The 20,556-nt window shown below is 47.7% G+C and overlaps 1 protein-coding gene across 1 annotated transcript in view; it reads right to left on the bottom strand.

The window, feature by feature from the left end:
- STON1 (stonin 1) overlaps positions 1-19,814 on the bottom strand; it is a 46,618-nt gene extending 26,804 nt beyond the window's left edge. Inside the window, exon 1 of the mRNA XM_059406108.1 lies at positions 19,339-19,814. The gene's annotated coding sequence lies outside the window, so the exon portion shown is untranslated. The remainder of the gene's footprint in view (positions 1-19,338) is intronic.
- Between the last annotated feature and the right edge of the window lie 742 nt (positions 19,815-20,556).

The raw sequence follows: 20,556 nt of genomic DNA on the forward strand, positions 1-20,556 counted from the left end.
GCGGGGGGGTGCAGGGGCCCTGTGGTGACTGCAGGGGGTGGCTCCCAGATTTTGATTCTGCATTCTCAAAGGGACCCATGAAAAAGATGTGGGATAAAGTCAGCAGAGGGGGCCCTGGCTCAGATCACACATCTTAAACATGCAAATCTCCTCCTTCCCCTTTCTCTGCAGGCCCAGGGGCCCTCCTGAAGATAAGCAGAAAGCCCTGGAAGTTTAAAGGACTCTAAAGAGAATCTCTCTCGGACTTAAATATTTAAAGGGGGAGGAGGGACCAACAGCAACCAACCACTCTGCTATGAAAATTGGTCAAGTAATTTCTCTTAATTACCATGTAATTACTTTGAGGGTTTTCAGAAGAAGCTGTAGCTAAATGGCCCAGAAAGGATATTTAATGATTTAGAACGTGAGTCCCTCCCACCTGCCCATCATGCCCCCCGGACTGGAATGGTCTGACAAGTTAAGGACCATCACCTGCTGGGAGAGACCCAGGACCTTGATCCTTGGCTGCTGGGCTCTGGGGCCCTTCTGCCAAATGTGTGGGCCCCAGCCCCCTGCACATTCACTCAGCAAATAGTTACCTTGTCTTCTAAGGCCTGGGTCCTGGGTGAAACACCAGGCAGACAGCAGAAACCAGGAAGACCTGACTTGTGTGGTGGGGAAAGAAGGCTCTGGAAGTTAGAGAGATGGTGTGTGACTCCTAGCCCCACCACTGTCCAGTGTGCGACAGGGAGCAGGTGGTGTGAATTCCCTGAGCTTCTGTTTCTTCAGGTGTGAATAAAGAAATAATAGGAGTTAACTTCTAGGGTTGGCTTTGGGCTGACACGTGCCCTCCCCCCAATTCAGCCCTAATCCCCCATACGTCAGAATGTGACGGTAGTTAGAGGGAGGGCCTCTGAAGAGTTGATTCTGTGGAAATGAGGCCACCAGGGGAGGCCCTGAGACAGCCTGACCACTGTCCTCGAAAGAAGTCAGGACACAGACACCAGAGAAGCAGACACAGAGAAAAGGCCACGTAAGGACACAGGAAAGGAGGGGACTCGGAAGCAAGCAAACCTGCCGACACCTTGCTCTTGGATTTCCAGCCTCCAGACCTGCGACAAATACATTTCTGCAGCTTAAGCCCGAGAGGCTGGGGTTTCCTGTCATGGCAGCTGGAGCAAACTGAGCCAGGCCTCTAGTGACACTAAATAAAGTCACGTCTGTAGGATGGCAGGTGCCTAAACAGAGGCCGTTATCACTAGATTCCTGCTCCTAAGGTGCTTGTAATGGGGTGGTAAAGACCAGAGGAAACAACAAATGAAAGACAAAAGTGCTCACCCTCCTAAGCTAAAGAGCCTTGGGGCTTTGGGAGAGGATAGCCCTGGCTCAGGGGCAGGGAGACTCCCTGGGGAGGGGACATCTGCTAGGACAGAGCCACCAGGCAACAGATGAGGCACAGGGGACCAAACCCGCTGCCCATGTTTCCATGCATTCTGGTCATGTGCCAGTTAACACCAGCTAAGGGACAGCCTCCCGCCCGGCCTCATCCACCCCACTGAGCAGACAGAAACCCAGTTAGGCACAGGTCTCCCTAAACTGGACCATAAGCCAGGGGTGTGTTAGGCACAGGTATCCCCAAACTGGATCATAAGCCTGGGGTGATGTCAGCAGAGACGTCATAAGCCAGAGGTGACATCAGTGGTGATCCGGGCTGTGTGCAAGTCTCAGATCAAACACATTTTGGTTTATCGATGGTCTGCCCTGGACTGTTGCTGACCAGCAAGCTCACCTGGAAACATCCACATCACTGCAAATACACAGGCAGGAACCACTGACTTACACGGAACCAAAGCACGTCTGCTCAACCCTCATACTCCCAGGAATTCCACAAATGTACATGTGTATACATATGTAAAAGTCCAAGCAATTCTTTTTTTTTCCTTCAAGTTTTTATTTATTTGAGAAAGAGAGAACACGACCAAGGGGAAGGGGCAGAGGGAGACGTAGGCTCCCTGCTGAGCAGAAAGCTGGATACCAGACTCATCCTAGGTCCCTGGGATCATGACTTGAGCCAAAGGCAGAGACTTAACTGACAGAGCCACAGGCGCCCTGGAGCAATTCTAAGATTTTAAAAATCACTTATGAGAGTCTTACTTATGTAACAAGTACAGAAGGTCAACATTTACTTGGACTCTTAGTCTCAAATGCAGACATCTCTCTCAAAAATAATATTTGTGTCTCTTGGTCTGCGGGGAGTGCATGCAAAATATTTGTGAACTTTATCGCATTTCAGAGGTCACTAGATGCTTTCACAAAGAATTCTGCACTTACAGCAAAGTCTAATTAGAAACAAGTAAGTAGATGGGAATGAACAGATCTGTCCACTGACATTCTCAACGAGGGGCGGTAGATTATATTCAAACTTACAGATCATGGGGCACCTGGCTGGCTCAGTGGGAAGAGCATGAGACTCTTGATCTCAGGGTCCTGAGTTCAAGCCCTATGTTGGGTATAGAGATTACTTAATAAATAAACTTAAAAAAAAAAAAAAAAAAACTTAACTACGTCTACCTATCAGCCTGGGTGCTTGAGCAGGTAGCAGAATGGCCTCCTTCATCTCAACTCTGGGTCTCCACTCAAATGACCCACCCGGTGTCCTCACAGAGCCCCCCAGGTACCTCTGTGTATTGCTGCCCAGCAAGGTCCACAAGCTCCTGACAGGTCCAGCCCAGCACAGGGGGCTCACCCAGTTCCAAGATGCAGGCAGGCCTCCACTGGATACCCCCAGGGCCTCTCTCGCAATACCATCTCTCCACCAGCCCCTCCTACTACTGCTCACAGCAAGAGACGTCCCTCTGGCTGAGGTCCCTACAGCCATTTGCCCAGCCTGGAAGCCAGGAGGCTGGTGCTTGGGAGGTTTTGTGCACCTTCCACTTCATTCCATCTCGGTAAGTTAAAACAAGTCATTGCTGGCAAGTTTCTAAAAGTTTCTAAAAGTCCTAACCATTTATGAAGATTCAAACTCTAACAATCTAACCAGATGAATTCTCCAACAAAAGAGATCGTTAGAGAAGTATGGGCCTCCCTGAAGATCCCTTCCTATCCAAACTCTTTAGGACTCCTGCAACCATGCTTCAGGATAGAAGCTTTCCAAAGATGGCCACAACAATATCCCCCATCTAATGCTTTTCTGGAATGCCATGGAGCCAGGGAAGCTCTATTTCCCCTTCCCTTGGATCTGAGTGGGCCTGTCACTGCTCAGACCAATACAGTGTGGTAAAAGTGACGCTGTGACAATTCTGGCCATGGCCTGAAATGACCTAGAAACTGCCCTTCCTCCTTTGTGGGAGCCCTGAGCCCCCACAAATGAAGCCCAGACTAGGTAGGGGAGCCACACTGAGATGCCATTTGGACAACCAGCCGCTTAGTTTTCAGTGACTCCAGCCTCGGTTGCCATCTGACTACAACTACATGAGAAGCTCTAAGCAAGAACCACCCAGCTGAGCCCAGTCAGCCCACAGAACCAGGAGAGAGAACATGAAATTGCAATTCTAAGCCTCTACACTTTTTTGTGTGGTAAAATGTACATTCACATAAAAGCTACCCTTCTAACCACTTTAAAGAGCACAGTTCTGTGGTATCAAGTACAGTCAACCTCATGATTGTGCAACCATCATGACCATCCATCTCCAGAACATTCCATCTTCCCAGATTGAGAGTCTGTCCCCATTAAACATGACCTGTGCATGCCCCACCCCAGGCCCTGGCAGTCACCTTTCAACCTTCTGTCTCTGTGAATCTGACTACTCTAAGGACCTCATGGAAGGGGAATTGTACACTATTTGTCCTGTTTGTGACTGGTTTATTTTACTTTATACAATGTCTTCAAGGTTCATCCATGTTGAAATATATGCCAGAATTTCCTTCCTCCAAAACTGTATACCCCAGGCTGTGTATCCATGCATCCATCAATGCATGGATCTGAAGTGGTGCTTCTACAGCAATACATACATGGGGCAGTGGGCAAGCAGCCATGGCCCAGCAGAGCAAGCCTCCGAAGGCAGACGTCAGGAGCTGGAAAGTTGGAAACAAACACACGGCACAGGGCACTAACCTCCAGAGTAGGTGACCAGCCAGGAATCCAGGCTGCAATTCCCAGTAGCACTCACCACAGCAGGCTGGGTGTCTCCTGGGGTCTCCATTCTAGGCTAGGCATGCACACCCCCTGCCCCCCCATGCCCCGGCACAGGCTGATAGGCCAATAAACATTTGGTGGATAAGTGAAAAATGTTCCTGACACTGAAGCCAGGTTCTGGGCCTTATCAGAGTTTCTGATGGGCTCTCTGCAGGCCAAGAACTGGGCCAGACAAAATGCAGAAAGGCTGCTTCTGGCTGGAACGGGAAGGGGGAGGTAGCAGCAGCAGGATGATCTGACAGGGAAAACTCCACAGCCAGGGCCCGGCTTCCCAGGAAGTACAGGATCTCCGACGGAGCCCCACCCTGACCCAGGCAGCCCTGGACTTCCACCTGAGGGAGGCCGGGCCTTTGGGAAGGGCGTGTTGGGTATCAGGCTAAGCCAATAGGATGAGGTATCTCAGGGATCCGCCCTGCTCAGCTCCTCAAGCTCGGTTCCCAGGGCCCAGGGCAGTAGAGCCTCCTGTGCCCATGGTAGGAGCAGAATGGGTTGGAGGAACTCAGATCTATACCCTAACAGGCTGCGGGGGACTGGGAAAGGAGCTGAGTCACAGATGGGAGCCCTGGAAGCTTTAGGATAGCAACCTTCCTTCACTACAGGAGCAGCCAGGCTGGCTTGACCAGGACCCTTTCCTTCTCATCCACAGACGCTCTGCCAAGGAAGCCCAATGCTCCCTTCCTGCTGGACTGCTCCACTGGGCCACAGGTCAGGATGCACCAGAGCACGGAAGTTAATTCCAAATCTAGGAAGATGACTTGTTTCTGGTTGACTTAAAGAGTGAATAACAACCATACCCATGCCCCCCGGGATTGAAACCAAATGGGCTCACATTATGGTTCGACTCTGCATTTAGGTTTACCAGCCTTTAAAGATAAAGCAAAACCCCGAGCATTAATTACAAAGGTGTTGTTCTCTATGTCTCTTCAAAGCTTATACCTTGAAGGTCAGAAACTGCTTACCATGGGGAAAGCAGTTATAAGCACCCATAAAAGAGTTCAAGAAACATGGATTTTAAACTTGGCTCAGCTTCTAAGTAATTGTGGGGCTTTAAGCAAACTAATTAACCTCTTCGGGTCTCAGTTTCATAATGATAAATGAAGGGAAATACTTGGTACTCCCATGGTTTGGTTATGTGCTTCACAATAACTTATGTGTGATGATAGAACTATCGATACGCAGATATATAAATAAACACTTATACAAAGGAAGTCCTCGTAAGAACTAAACTATAAATATGTTAGGAATTTTCTCACGTTCAGTAGGTGCTTGCTGGTACGGGCTGAAGAAATGGCCAAATATCCCCAAGATTATAACAAGACTCACATTTGGTGAGAGCAGTGCCTGTCCGCATGGCAGAATCCCCACTGATGTATCTACCAGATCTGAGAAGGCCGCCTCTCTCCGCAGCCCGCCTCACCCCTTTCTTACCAAACAACCCTCCGCCTGCACTCTCCCTTCCCACCCGGCCTTATATTCCAGTCTGCGGGATTTCCAGAGTCAGCCTGATTGCCAGGGTCAGAGTCTGCCCCACTGCTCCTACCTCAGCCACACGGCCTAGCTCCCACCTCCAGTCATGGCCTGAGGCTGCTTCTTGGGCCAGCCGCCAAGCCCAGAACCCTAGCCCTGCAGCCTAGGTCTCCACTGCCTTTGACACCAGAGGGAAACAACTCATCCCCTTTTCCTGGTTTTCGTGGAGCAAGACAACAGGGAAAAGTTGTGCACCAGGAGCCAGTGTCTGCCCAGGGCCTCCTCCCCCTACCTCAGGCCTGGACTCCACCCAAGACCCTCCCCTGCACAAGGAGGCTCGCCCGAGCTCTTCCACCTCAAAGGGCTTTGGCGAGCATCACATAAGGGGAAGGACTCAGAAGTGTCTCTGAAAACTATGAAGCACTCTGTAAATTCTTTTATTCTTTTTACTCTTGTTTGTTGACTTCGGTGTGGTCTCCAATTATGACTCTCTAGAGTCCTGGGATTGTACCCCGGGTAAACTCCTTTGGTACAATGACCACACACAGAGCATAGCATGATGCTCTTTGGGACTCTAATGCCATGAGCAAATGCAGCAGGAGCTCCAGGACGAGGGGGGTGGGGGTGGGGGTGGACCATGTTCCTGCCCCTCTGGCCCTGCCAGGAAATTAAGCACATCACTTAACCTCGCTGGGCATTTGTCTTCATATGCACAATGGAACTGACAAGCCATCCACATTCCTTTTCACCAGGATGCCAAGAAGGCAAAGAATCTGAAAAGAAAAACACTGCGCAAGTTGAAATGTTGTAGTATTCCGAGGGCATGGAGAGCGGAGAGGGGAGAGATGGGAAAGGAACAGGAAGGGGGACCAGGAACAAAAACAGAGCAAGAAGACATCTGGGGTGAGATGGGAGGCACTTAAGGCCCGGATGGAAGGCCACAGGAATTCCCAGTACAGAAAGTAACCCGCAAGCCTGAGAGTCTGTGTCCGGATGAGAAGATCCATCACAGAGACATGTGAAGTCCACTCCAGCAGAGAGGAGTGGGCAGAAGGAAGTGAGGTCTGTCTACCACCTGCAGTAGCACGAGACCTACCAGAAGCCGAGGCTCACTGCAGTTTGCTTCCACAGCTCAGCTCCGAGTGAGGAGAGAGATGAGCAACTCATACGCCCACTACCCTCAAAAACTGTGGAATGCCTCAGAGGCGCTGGTCAGGCCACATCCTGGCCCATCACGACCAATCCAGAGTGCTCCCCTTTGAGGGGGACATTCAAAGATTGCAGAGTTCCCAGAGGCTGGTCACCAGGACAGTGGGGTGTGCTGAGACCATGTCACAGCAGGATGGGCTATGAAATCTGAAAGTGTGTCCCCAAACAAGATTCGGGAAGGACATAAGAAGCAAAGGCTCTCTCAGAATGAAAAAATACTCTGAATGTCGTCTGGTCCAACCTTCACAAGTAAAGAATCTCTAACACAACATCTCTGCAGAGGAATTACCCAGCTGCCGCCTGACCTCTTTCAGTAACGGAGACCACATCACTTTCTAAGTGAGTTCATCTCGTTATCATTTGGACAATATTAAACTCTTCTCCCCCCTATTAACCCCAAATTAACCTCCTCCTAGCTTCCATCTTATGCTCTGCAGGGACACAGGCTAAATCTAAAGACTTTTTCACGGACCCATCCTCAGACAACTGGAGACAGCTGGTCTTAATGACCTGCCCGAGCTCTTCCCACAGGCTTGCCTAAGAGGGGAATGCATTTTCAATACACCCCTGTAAGCATATGCTCAAGCCCCTTCAAGGCTTCATTCCTGGTGATCTCTGGCCAGCTTTGACCTCCGACTACCATGGGATATGACTGCTGCCCCTGCCTTGCTTAGAGCATCTCGTCCTGGCCATGACTCCCTAGCTATGGTTGCTTTCCAACTAGGTCTTGGCCTCCTCCTACCTAATTTAGGGAAATTCTGGTCCAAGAGGGTCTTGGCTCTGCCCCTCTGCCCGCTGCTAAGGGCTTGTCATGAGCATTCTCCACAATGAGACCAAAAAATGAGTCCCAAATTAGACTCTCTACTTCATAGAGAGCAGCTGGTCATTTGACTTTAGGCCTTCTAAAAAAGACTGGATCTAGAATGTTCATAGGCATTAAATATTCGTTCTAGGGGTGTCTGGGTGGTGCAGTCATTAAGCATTTGCCTTCAGTTCAGGTCGTGGTCCCAGGGTCCTGGGATGGAGGCCTGCATCAGGCTTCCTGCTTAGCGGGAAGGCAGCTTTTCCCTCACCTTCTCCCCCTGCTTGTGTTCCCTCTCTTGCTGTTGTTCTCTGTCAAATAAATAAATAAAATCTTTAAATAAATAAATAAATAAATAAGCATTCCAAAACCTCAGTTGATAGGGGAGGAAACAGAGGACCAAAGGGGTAAAAGGATTCACTCAGGTAACATAGCCAGGAAGAGAAGCTCTAATCTTTGATTGTTCAGTCCCACATTCCTTCCACTGCAGTCAAGAGGAAGTGAAGTTCTTTTGTGGCTCTCTTCTCAGTACATTTTGGGGTAAATTGAATGAATACGTGTATGTGCATTCATTCTTTCTTTGACTCAACAGACATTCACTAAGCACCTACTATGTGCCTTGCAAATGCTCTCAGTGAGATTTGGATTAAGCTTCTCTTAGGGACCCACCTCTCGATGTGTGTGAACACTCAGTGTGTGTATGGATTAATTAATCCTTTCATGCTCCTCCACAGTGAGCATCCCTAACACCATGCACCACCTTGGTACAAGTGAAAACAGCCACAGTCCCTTACCCCAGCACACCCCCTGTCCAGCACAGACAATTCCCACATCTTGCTAATGCAGGATACTATGGGGACCCACAGCCTGATGCTTACTTAAGACAGGGGAGAGTGATGGTAGTAAGTGCGAGTAATGGCATGCGTACGTCCATGTGGCCAGGGAATGAACCACCAGCCCTGGTAGCTTGAAAAGGCTTCAGGAAGAGCGGGCTTCTCAGTTGAATCCTGAAGGCTGATATGAATTAATCAGGCGGAGCAGACCGGAGAGAGGTGAGTGAGTGTGTGCTCAAAAACAGGGCAGCAGAGAGAGCCTGATCCTGCAGGTGGCCGGGCCCGGCTGGAGGCAGGACTTATCATGGGAGCCGCCGTGAGAGAGGCAGACAGGTGAGGAAGCCACAGGCCTGCTGTATATGCTAAGGGGGTTGATTTTATCCTACAGGCCAGAGGATTCCGGGAAAGACTTTAGAGGAAGGAAAAACGTTTAGATCAGAATTTTAGAAAGCAAACTCTGACCATAGAGGACAGTCTGGAAGACAAGGAGATCCGAGGCAGGGAACCAGACAGGAGGTGATAGTCAGAATGCAGGAAAGAAACCAGGGTTGAACGTGATGCATCCTGCCTGCACACACTTAGTTTTAAAGTCTGAAATATGAGAGGAGAGAAGAGATTGCCTTTCATGTCCGTCTCCCATGGCACGAGGGCCAGTTGCCCAAAGCTTTGTAGAATGACATCATCGTCACCATTCTCCACTGCGGCCTTGCGGAAAAGCGATGTGAGCTGTAGCTCCGTGACCAGTCTTGATGTGCAGGAGCCTCAAACAGTAAGTGGTGGCTGCCGGCATGCCCGTCGTACATCAGCAGGGGGTGGGGGCTCAGAAGCACACAAGAGTCAAGTCCAAGCAAGCAACAGGTCAGAAACAGACAAGCAGAAAAGCTCTAAGAGGGATGGTATTAAAAACAACAACAACACTACAGGGGCACCTCCTGGCTCAGTCAGTAAAGGGTCTGACTTCAGCTCAGGTCATGATTCCAGGGTCCTGAGATTGAGCCCTGCATCGGGCTCCCTGCTGGGGCGGGGGAAGGGAGCCTGCTTCTCCCTCTCCCTCTGCAGCTCCCTGTGCTCATGCGCGCTCGCTCTCTTGCTCTCTCTCCCTCTCTGTCAAATAAAGAAAATCTTTAAAAAAAAAAAAACACACACACACACACACACAACAAAAAAACCCCAAACAGGTCTTCACAAGAATGGAAGGCAAAGAGCTCAGACCAGCTAGGAAGCCCATAAAGGAGCAGGCACCTGTCTCAGGCAGTGAGATTCTCCAGGAGGCTGAGAGCCCTTGGGGTAGCCCCAGCCATGCTCTCTCCTGGGACTCCAGGAAGGCGCCCCCACTGGCCAGACGGGCAACACGCAGGCCACAGCGGTGCTGTGTACCGCAGGGCGACTGGCCCGCGGCTGGCTGAAGCCCACGTGTGCCTGCCGATGGGCACGTGTGAGCAGTTACGGAGAACATCTGGCAGGAGAAGGGGCTGTGTGGGTGGAAGCAGGCAGATCCTGACAAGCTGGGGCTGTTTAAACCCGGGTAAACCCCATCACGTGCGCTACAGAGCCATTGCCGCTAGGAGTTTAGAGTCAAAAGAATGATAAAGAAGATGAGATTGGAAGCCTAAAATAACAAGTTCTTTCCTTATGGGAGGAAAAACACTCATCTAGGCAAGTCTGAGCCTTCTTGGAACTGGAGGATTCTGACATTATTGCCCAGTTCCCAGGAACGCCTGAACCCCTATTTTGCTGCTGTTGTTGTTCCCGAAGATAATTTTCTGAAAATCAGGAGCACCTGGGAAGTAGCCCCTGTGCTACTTACAATGACCATGACCAGGCACCTTCCACTGAAGGAACCCACAGCCACCAGGCGTATGTTCACAAAATTTACGAGGCTTTGCTTCAGGCCACAAACAAGCAACAGGCCTGGAGCTGCACAAGGGGTTTTCAGCTGGAAAGATGTGAGACTGAAACATTTCTCTGTGTTGGTATTAACGGGAAACTGAGGTCAAGAAAAGCAAGGTTTGTAGCATCAATTACCATCTTCTAGCGCCTCCAAATTGGCCCTGAATATGAGTCACCCTGAGCTAGGGAAAAACACTCTCCAAGGGATGCACAGAGGCCAGTGTGACAGTCCTGTCTGAGTTTCTGGGACATGCTGTTTTAAATTAGATGCTCAATGTTGCTTCCATGAAACTCTTGGCTTAGGTCCACAATGGAAAAGTTATTTTTGTGCTCCAAATAGTTCTATGGAAGCACATCCCCATAATTCCAGTTATGTTTTGTTTTCATGATGCTCTTTTCCTGTACTTAAGAACAGTCATTGCTATCATTATTATTCCTGATAAGACACTTGCAGAAAAGCTCTGGGCCAAGTACAAACTCCTCAGGGCCCAGATAAATGCCGCTGTAAAAAGGCAGATTTTAGGTCTTGTGAAACTCTGAAGGGTATTTCTGTTCTTCTGCCCACTGTGGATGCCTCTTCCTTATCAATTCCCCCACCCCCAATGACACTTTAATTGCTCAGGAACTTCATGATCCCTCCTGGGAAAACATAGTCCCAGAAGACATTTTGTTATTCACTTCTTATATACTCTCTCTGGGGTTTCTGCGTTTAAAATGTTATCTTTGGGACACCTGGGTGGCTCAGTGGGTGAAGCCTCTACCTTCACCTCAGATCATGATCCCAGGGTTTGGGGATGGAGCCCCGCATCGGGCTCTCTGCTCAGCAAGGAGCCTGCTTGGAGCCTGCAAGGAACCTCTCTCTCTGTGCCTGCCTCTCTGCCTAATTGTAATCTCTCTGTGTCAAATAAATAAGTAAAAATCTTTAATAAAATAAAATGTTATCTTCAATAAGAAAATAAAGAGTTTTTATCTTCAGAAGGACAGGAACACTAGTAATAAAGCAAAGAGAGATACTTGTGGTTAGGAGGGCATGGCTCAAAAGGAACAACACAGATATTCAATAATAGTAAGGTCCATCAGCAGGCTGGGAGGACAACTCTTGGTACAGAAGCAAAATCAAATTGATGATTCAAGGTATTAAGGAATTTACCCAAGAGAAATCTACACTGATTATCAAGAAAACACAAGTTATTAGGAGGTATACGGATGGCCTCTCCCCAGAAGATTTTCCAATTAGTCTGAAGGACAATCCTGATTTGAAAGAAATAGAGCAGCCGATGGGAAATGACAGGAGACCACCACCTGTGAGCTTCAACTTATGGCAGCCACTTGGTCCCTATTATTTCCTGTTATCTCATTTATTTTTCAGAACAACTTTTGAAGGCGGTTCCTGTTATCACTGTTCTATAGAGAAGGAAACAGCCTCAGAGATGTTAAGGAACGTGCCTAAGGCCACTGCTATGGTCTGAAAGTTTGTGTTCCCTCCCAAAATTCAAATATTGAAATCCTGATCCCAAGGTAATAGGATCAAAAGATGAGGCCTTTGGGAGGTAATGGTTCAAGAGGATAGAGTTCTCTTGAATGGTATCAGTGCCCTCAGAAGAAGAGGTTGCGGAGGGCTCTTTCAGCCCTCCTACCATGTGAGCACATAGTAAGAAGAAGGTTTTCTGCCACCCAGAAAAGGGTCTTCACCAGAACCACATTGGCCTCCTCACCTTGGACTGCAAATCTCCAGAACCGAGAAATCAACTTTTGTTATAGCAGCCCAAACACACTAAGATAGCCACACATCTAGTTAGTAGCAAAGCTTAAACTCAAACCCAGATCTGCCTGACTCCGGAGTCCACTTCTTTTCCACTATCACAAAGGGCTGATGGACCAGGGGGCAAGGCCAAGGATGTTTGTTGATTTAGTTTCTTTAACCCACTGAGCCACCTGGGCGCCCCTGATTTAGCTTCTTTAAATGAACAGGTTTTGTTGGGAGCATATGGGAAAGATATGCTGATATAGATTTCCTTAAACATTTCCTATAAATAGGCTCTGCTGATATCAAACAACATTCCATAGAAAGAATCATTCAGTATAAATCTGTCTGCACTGTTAGAGACACAAGTAAACACACATGCCCAACAGAGGAAGAACACCATCTCCATGATCAAAGGGAACAGAAACCTCTCCACAAAGTCTTTCTTTCAACACGGAAATGAATTAGAATGCTGGATTGTCAGCTATCAATGTTACTATTGAACATTGTACTGGAGAGTCTACCCAATACAGTAAGACGAGAAGAAGATCATAAGGTATCATAAGGAATGAAAAAGAAAAGACAAATTAGAATGATTTTGTGACTGTCTACCGAGAAAACTCCGTAATATTTAGAAATAGACTCTTAGAACTAATGAGAGAAGTCAGATGGGATGCTAGATATAAGACTGTGAGCCAGCAAATAACCAATTTGAAAATATAGTAAGAAAAAAGATACCATCTAAAATATCAACAAAACCTGGGCGCCTGGGTGGCTCAATGGGTTGAGCCTCTGCCTTCGACTCAGGTCATGATCTCAGGGTCCTGGGATCGAGTCCTGTGTCGGGCTCTCTGCTCAGCAGGGAGCCTGCTTCCCCCTCTCTCTCTGCCTGCCTCTCTGCCTACTTGTGATCTCTGTCTGTCAAAGAAATAAATAAAATCTTTAAAAATATATATATCAACAAAACCTACAGGAAACAAGTGCAGAAGTTGTTGAAGACATTTATAGGGGAAAATCACAAGTCACCATCCACCTAAATAAAAGGAGAAAATGGGAAGACCTAATACTGTAAAGGTATCAGTTCCCTGGAATATAATGTGAATGCAATTTCAATTTAAAAAATCCCAACATGATTTTGTCTTTGTGTCCAACTAGACAAATTAACATTTATATGAACTTGGCTTCCAAAAAAGCCAAGAAATTTTTGAAAAAAATATAAAAGTAATTGTCAGCACTAGCAATTACTGTGTGATTCCTTGTATGCCAGGCACTATTCTAACATTTTCATACATTATCTCTTCCCAATTATCCTTGAAGTGGATACTGTTACCTACTTAATAGACAAGGAGACTAAGAGAAATTAGGTAACTTGCCCAAGGTTATTTGGTACTTGTAGGAGTAGCAACAGATGCAAGAAGACAATGGTGTAATATCTTCCAAGTACTCAGGGGAAATCATCATGAGTCTAAAAAATTCTACACTCAAACTCTCCTTTGTAAGAGCAAAATAAAGACATCTTCAGGAATATCAATACTTTCAAGTTTACCAAAGCCCTTTCAAGAAGGAACTTCAAAATTCACATGAAGAAAAACGAACTCAGAAGGAAGTGGGATGTCCAAAATAGAAGTCTCCCAACTGCACTGAATAAATAAAACAAAACAATGCACCGGTGTTCCTCATTTTATTTCACCTTGCAAATACTGCATTTTTACAGATTGAAGGTTGGCAGCAACCCAGCATGAAACAAGTCTGTCGGCACCATTTTTGCTCACATGTCCTTGTGTCACATTTTGGTAATTCTCACAATATTTCAAACTTTTTCATTATTATTTTTTTAAGATTTATTCATTTATTTGACAGACAGCGAGAGTGAGGGGAGGAACAGAGGGAGAGAATTTTCAAGCAGACTCCCTGCTAAGCAGGGGACTAAAATGTGGGACTCAGTCCCACAACCCATGAGATCATGGCCTGACCTAAAACCGAGTTGGATGCTCAACCAACTGAGTCATGCAGGTGCCCCTCAAACTTTTTGTTAAAATTACATTTGTTATGGAGATCTGTGATTAATGATTACTACACATTGAAAGCTCAGATGATGGTTAGCATTTTTTAGCAATAAAGAATTTTCTTAATTAAGATTTGTACATTGTTTTTTTAGAAGTAATGGTTTGTATCTTAATAAAGTACAGTATAGTGTAAACATAACATTTTTATGCACTGGAAAGCCAAAAAATTCATCTGACTCCCTTTACTGCCATCTCCATTTTTTTTTAAAGATTATATTTAGGATTTTGAGAGAGAAAGAGAGAGCATGGAGGGAGAGGCAGAGGGAGAAGAGAATCTTAAGCAGACTCCACTCGGAGTGCAGAGCCCAATGCAGGGCTCGATCCCAGGATCTGAGCTGGGATCATGACCTGAGCTGAAACCAAAAGTCGGATGCTGAACCAGCTGAGCCACCCAGGAGCCCCTGCAATATTCACTTTGCTGCAGTGGTCCAGGACCAAATCTGCAGTATTTCTGAGGGGTGCCTATAACGTAGATGAAAAAAGTGGAACTGCAGAAAGAGTACAGGCAGAAAATACAAGGTGTCTAATGATACCCTATAGACATGCTAAAAGCAGGCCACTAAGTTGGCTCTGTGCTTCCTATGGGCCAAAAAGAAAGGAGAAGTGGTCTATTAAAGGACTCACAGCATCCACAAGACGAAACAGCCAAGTTGCTCGCAAGAGCCATTCCTGATCCTGAGACCAGAAACACCTTCCCCATGTAGTGAAGCGGATCCAAGATCTGGGACATGGGTCCAAGTATGATAATCTAAGAAAGAAGTCCTTGACTCTTCCATTATTTTTTCCAACAATTATTTAGAAGCATCAGCCTTCTAGAATCTCTTCCATAAAGAAGAGAAGAGATAAAGCCTCCTACTTAAGGTGTGTTCTTTGAATGACCATGTGTTTAAAAAAAAAAAGTCCAAGTTTCTGGAGATCTTTAGGTATTTTCCAGGAGGAGGATGGATAAGATGACCTCTGGGGGGATGGCTGCTGTGAGGGTATATGCTGTTACAGAATGTGGGCATTTTTTCCCAGACTACCCCTAGAATCATTTACACTGAATATTTCCACCTCCACTAAACCAATTCATTTTGCCAATGCATGAGATCACCCACATAGCCAAGCTTCCACAAAGTAGTTTATTGTGGGGCTCATGACCCACCTGCCTTTGGCTCAAGTCTTGATCCCAGGCTCAGTCAGGCTCCCTGCTCAGTGGAGAGCTCCCTCTCCCTGTGCTGCTCCCCCTGCCTGTGAGCTCGTTCACTCTCTCTCTCTCTCTCTGTCAAATAAATATATGAAATCTTAAAAAAAAAAAAAAAAAAAGCTTATTGTGCTTTATAAAAATAAGCACCAAGAGGTAATAGTTGTGCTCTTTCTTTCCTGTTCCACGGTAAATCCTCGACCTATCCACCCTGACATTCATGTAACACATAGGCAAACAGGAGCCTGAGAACTTCCCCTGGATCTTCTTACCCATCACACTCCCCTGACAATGCCAAGAACAATGAAAGCCCATACTGGTAGAGCTCTGAAGACATCATTTGCCTGATCTACTTTAAAAATTCTGCCTTCTACCAGGAATGCCCTGAACCCCATGGGGTTCCTAGAACTCCAGGCTGCCTGGGAAGCTTCCAGTGAATTTGGGATAGCTTTTGTGGGTACAGTTGGCTCCCAAGGGCAGGCGAGCTTCTGCTGGCTAAGTCCGGAGCAATTCCCAAGGACTTCCAAAGAGAAGTGATAATGAAGGACAGAAAAAAGGGAAGACAGAGACATTTTACAGTTAACCAAAATATCAGTTTTCACTAAAGCACAAATACTTTGCCTTCCCTTTTCTTTCTTTTTTTTTTTTTTTTAAAGATTTTATTTATTTATTTGACAGAGAGAAATCACAAGTAGATGGAGAGGCAGGCAGAGAGAGAGAGAGGGAAGCAGGCTCCCTGCTGAGCAGAGAGCCCGATGCGGGACTCGATCCCAGGACCCTGAGATCATGACCTGAGCCGAAGGCAGCGGCTTAACCCACTGAGCCACCCAGGCGCCCTGCCTTCCCTTTTCTATATGCTTTTTTTCCCCCTTATAATTAAAATCCTATGAAGAGTACATGGCTGGGAGACGGTAGACAGTAGTGATTGAGATGTATAGACTTTGGGCACCGATCTGAATTCAAGATCGGATTCTAGCATGTAGTGGCTATATGACCCTGGCGAGTTACATCTCTGATTTTAGTTGCATAAGAATAATTGTTTAATGAGAGTAAGAACAGCATTACCTCACAGAGTTTTAAAATGAAACACCTTAGGCAAGTGCTTTATACTCAATAAATGTTAGCTATTCCTACTGCAAAAAATCTGACAAATACTGGCAAGCACAAAAAAAACCCTCAAAAGCACCTCTAATTCTACCATCCACTTGGATGTGTCTAATTCCAGTATTTTCTGGATGTATTTGCAAAGAATGAGATTACAGTGCTTTCTATATCATAACCTGCTTTCAAAACTTAACACCATACCCAAAGCATGTTCTATGTAATTCAGTATTCTTGTACAATATGATTTTAAAAGGCTCATCGTTTGGATTATTTTACTTCTTAACAACCCCTGCCCTCCTTCTACTCTGCAGACTTCACACTTCACGTATTTGCAACCCCTCTACCTCTCCAGATGACAAATGGCTGTTTCCTATTGGCTAACTGGGGATGCAGCTCCTTCTTAGCACGCAGATGGCCTTCCCCTTACTGGCCTGCAACATAGGCCTCACGCAGATTAGCCTACTGAGCTACACGGCAAACCACCCAGTTCCACAAGATTCCCTGAAGCGGCACAAAAGCTAAACAAGGCTGAAAGGCAATTTTTTTCCCCACAGCATAAGGCCGACTTCTAGAGCATTAAATACTCTATTTAAAAAATCTCAGGAAGAGGAAGAGACAAAAGATGTTTATCTGAGTGCATTGTTTTTCTAAGCAATTGGGCCAAACCAGTTCAAAACATACAGGCTTTCTACTGGAATGAAAGTCAACAACAGTTCCTTATCAATGACGTTTTGAGACCATCACAAAACCTTACTAACAAATCCTAATGGAGAACTGTCAAACTCAATCAATGGAGAAAAATGAATTACATCCTTTTAAAACTAAACTCCTTTATTTCCAATTAAAATAAAAAAAATTTTTTTTTAAGAAAACTTTATTTCTAGGGTTCAGGGTAACTCAGTAAGCAGCTGACTTCAGTTCAGGTCAGGATCTCAGGTCCTGGGATGGACCACAGCCAGGTTCCATGCTCAGTGGAGAGTCTGCTTGTCCCTTTCACTCTCCTCCTGCTCCCCCCTCCCCTGCCACCCATGCTGGAGTTCTATCTTTCAAGTAAATAAATAAAAATCTAAAAAAAAAGAAAGAAAGAAATCTTTATTTTCAAATAGTTTTAATACCTTGCCCTGTTTTGACAGGTTGCTCAGCACCTGATCTAACACATTTGTTACAAGCACATTTAGTGCTCATCCAGGAAACAGGAATGGCTAAAGTTGTTGAGGAGAGCTTTCTCCCTACAATAAAAGTTCAATACCCCTTGTGATCCTGCTCACACATCTCACTTCTCAGGAAAACTCTTACTTCTTAGTCATATGGACACAAACCTCAACTGGGCTCCCTCCCATGCTCCTCCAGTTCTGAGGGAGTGGGCGGAGGCTGGCCATATCAACTGAGTTCTATTCCTAAAACAGAACCAAACAAAAACCCTCCAGATTCCAGACTTGATCTGTCCAGACCCATCTGAGAATTAACAAGCTCCTTCTAAACACCCAGAGAACTAAGCCTGTCATGGAAACACTGATTCAACCATAATGAGAACCGACCTAAAACCACACAAATGAACCAAACATTCTTCCACCCAATCATAAGCAAGCTAAAGCAACAGCCTCAGGAATGAAATAAGGGAGGTTGTTTTTTTCTTTGTGGTCCTGCTCATTTTAGCCTCTTCCACTGCCTTGACTTTGCAACTGTTTATGAGAAAGTGGGAGTGGGGGAGGTGAGAGAGAAATGGAGAGCCCGCTGGAGAGTGGGAGAGACATGCAGGGCGCCACACCAGGCTGGGGAATGCCAACAAACACGGAGGTTTCTGTCAGGCAAATTATAACTTCTGGCCTGGGGGAGGCCCACAGTCTGTGTGGGACAGTCTGAAAACAAGCCGAGCTGAACTCCCATCTCCCACAACACTTAAGTGTGGAATGAAGTTCTTATTTTCTAAAGATCAGGTTCTGCTCACTATTTTTAGCCAGCACTCCTTTTCTAAAAATCTCCTCTTTTAATTTTTTCCTGGGTTTTAATTTTTTTTCGGAATTAGAAAGGCTAAGTACATAAAGTGACATTGTTATAGGAAGAAAGGAGAGTTGGAAAGGCTAAAAAGCAAACAAACAAACAAAAAACCCGAAACTGTCCAACCGACCGACAGAAACAGTAAAATCCTAAGGAGGGATATATTTTAATTTCCTCTTGGACCCACAAGATAGAGTTTCTAAGTCCCGGGGACCCAACACCAAATTCCAGTGAACTTAATTCCTACAGGAAATGTTGGGGCAAGTGTGGGGGGCTCCCGCGGCTGCGGCCCCCCGTCTGGGGTCATCGCCTACTAGAGCTACAGGGGACAGCCGCGATGGAGACACCAGCTGTGGCCGGAGGCTGGGGGACCAGAGCCTCGCAGGGAAGGGGCGGAGGAGGGGCAGCAGCGCGAAGAACCAAGCCAGGAACAAGGCAGGTGGGAGTCCCGAGGTGGGGGGGATCCAGAGCCCCCGAGGGAGGGTGACTCAGGTCGGGGAGGCCCGGACCGCGCGCGGGTTTGTGCGAGCCCCCGGCCCCCGCCCTCGGAAGCCTGTCTGGGTTCCTTTCTTTGCTGTTTGAGTTTTCTATCTCTTTTTAGAGCTGGACCCAGGTCCCAGCGGCCGCAGGGCAGCGGTGCGGAGAGGAAGCCCGGCCCGGGCCCGCGTGGACACCTCTGGGGGCGACAGGGGCGGAGGGAGGGAGATGGGGCGCCAGCTGAGGGCGCCCAGCGAGCCCGGGAGATGCCCGCGACCCGGGGCCCCTGAGCTTCCCGCCCGCAAACTTTCCCAGCCAAGTCGGGGTGGCCCCACCCTAGAAAGGGGGATCCCCATGCCTCCCCGACTGTCCCCTGGGGCTGGTCACTCACGGGCAGCGCAGCTGGGGCTCCGACTCTGGCCGCCGCCATCCGCACCGGAGGAGGAGAGGGAGGAGGAGGGGGAGGAGGGGGAGGAGGAGGGGGTGGCGGAGAAGCAGGGAGGATGGGGCGTGGAGGGCCCGGAGCCAGCAGGAGTGGCCGAGCGGGGAGGGGGCGGCCACTCCGCAAATACTCCGGTCGCTGCCCCACCCCCGCCTCGTTCCCTGCCGGTCCCCCTTCTCTCCTCACTCCCTCTTTACTGCCCCGGATTCCCCACCAAGTCCTTCTGATGTCTGATTCAACATTCTCTTCTCTCTGGCACGTCTTCCTTCCCTTGAGTCTCGGGCCCACAGGACAGGGAGAGCATGCTCCCTACCGCAGAAGTTGGTGGGGAGGAATTTATTTGAGCTACATACAGTATATGAGTATAGGACACCCGCCTTGAAGTAGGGACGCTTGGCAGATCTGACGCCAACCTGCACCTTCTGGGCCTTTGTCATTATCTCTGGGTGGTGGGATGGTGGGATGATTGCGGGGGGGGGGGGGGGGGGGGGGGGGGGGGGGGGGGGGTGTCGGCTATAGGGGAATCTCTGGTCATGCTTTCTTCATTGCTTCATTGAGAGGTTTTTTTATTTTGTTTGGTTTTTCTCTTGTAATTAGAACCAAATAATCACTTTTGAAGCCTCTACTGAGTGCCTCCTCTTTTCCCTTCAGGTGGGACCAGCCCTGGTCAAGGTAAGATGAAAGGTACAGACAGAACCTCAGCTTCCTGGGTGAGGCAGTACCTAGGAGGAGGCCACTGGATGGCCTTTGAAGGGCCAGGCTGTGTGGATGAGGCAGGAGGTAACTACTGACAGATGCTTCCTGTGTGCTTCCTGCAGAGTACAGAAGAGGAGAGCTGTCCTCCCAGGAGTGGTTGGAGGGTGCTTCTAGTCCCTACTCCATCACCTGCTAGTTGACTCCAAAGCAAGTCCTTTGGCATCTCAGCCTCTTGCATTAAGTGGGGCTGACTCACTGGAAGCCAGTCAGAATGACAGGAGATCTTCCTGTGCCTTTTATCCTGGAGGGATGTCCAAGCCCAGAATGGGAGGCTTGGACTGGGTTTGAACAGACTCGATGGAGAGAAAAGAGGCCATTCCAGGCCCTGGGCCTAGTGCTTAAGAGACTGGCAAGACTGGAAAGCTTAGAGGAGGTGGAAACTGTTCGGATGGGAAGGTGGAACCAGCAGAA

The sequence above is a fragment of the Mustela nigripes genome, chromosome 7 (assembly GCF_022355385.1).
Source record: "Mustela nigripes isolate SB6536 chromosome 7, MUSNIG.SB6536, whole genome shotgun sequence".
Taxonomy (NCBI): domain Eukaryota; kingdom Metazoa; phylum Chordata; class Mammalia; order Carnivora; family Mustelidae; genus Mustela; species Mustela nigripes.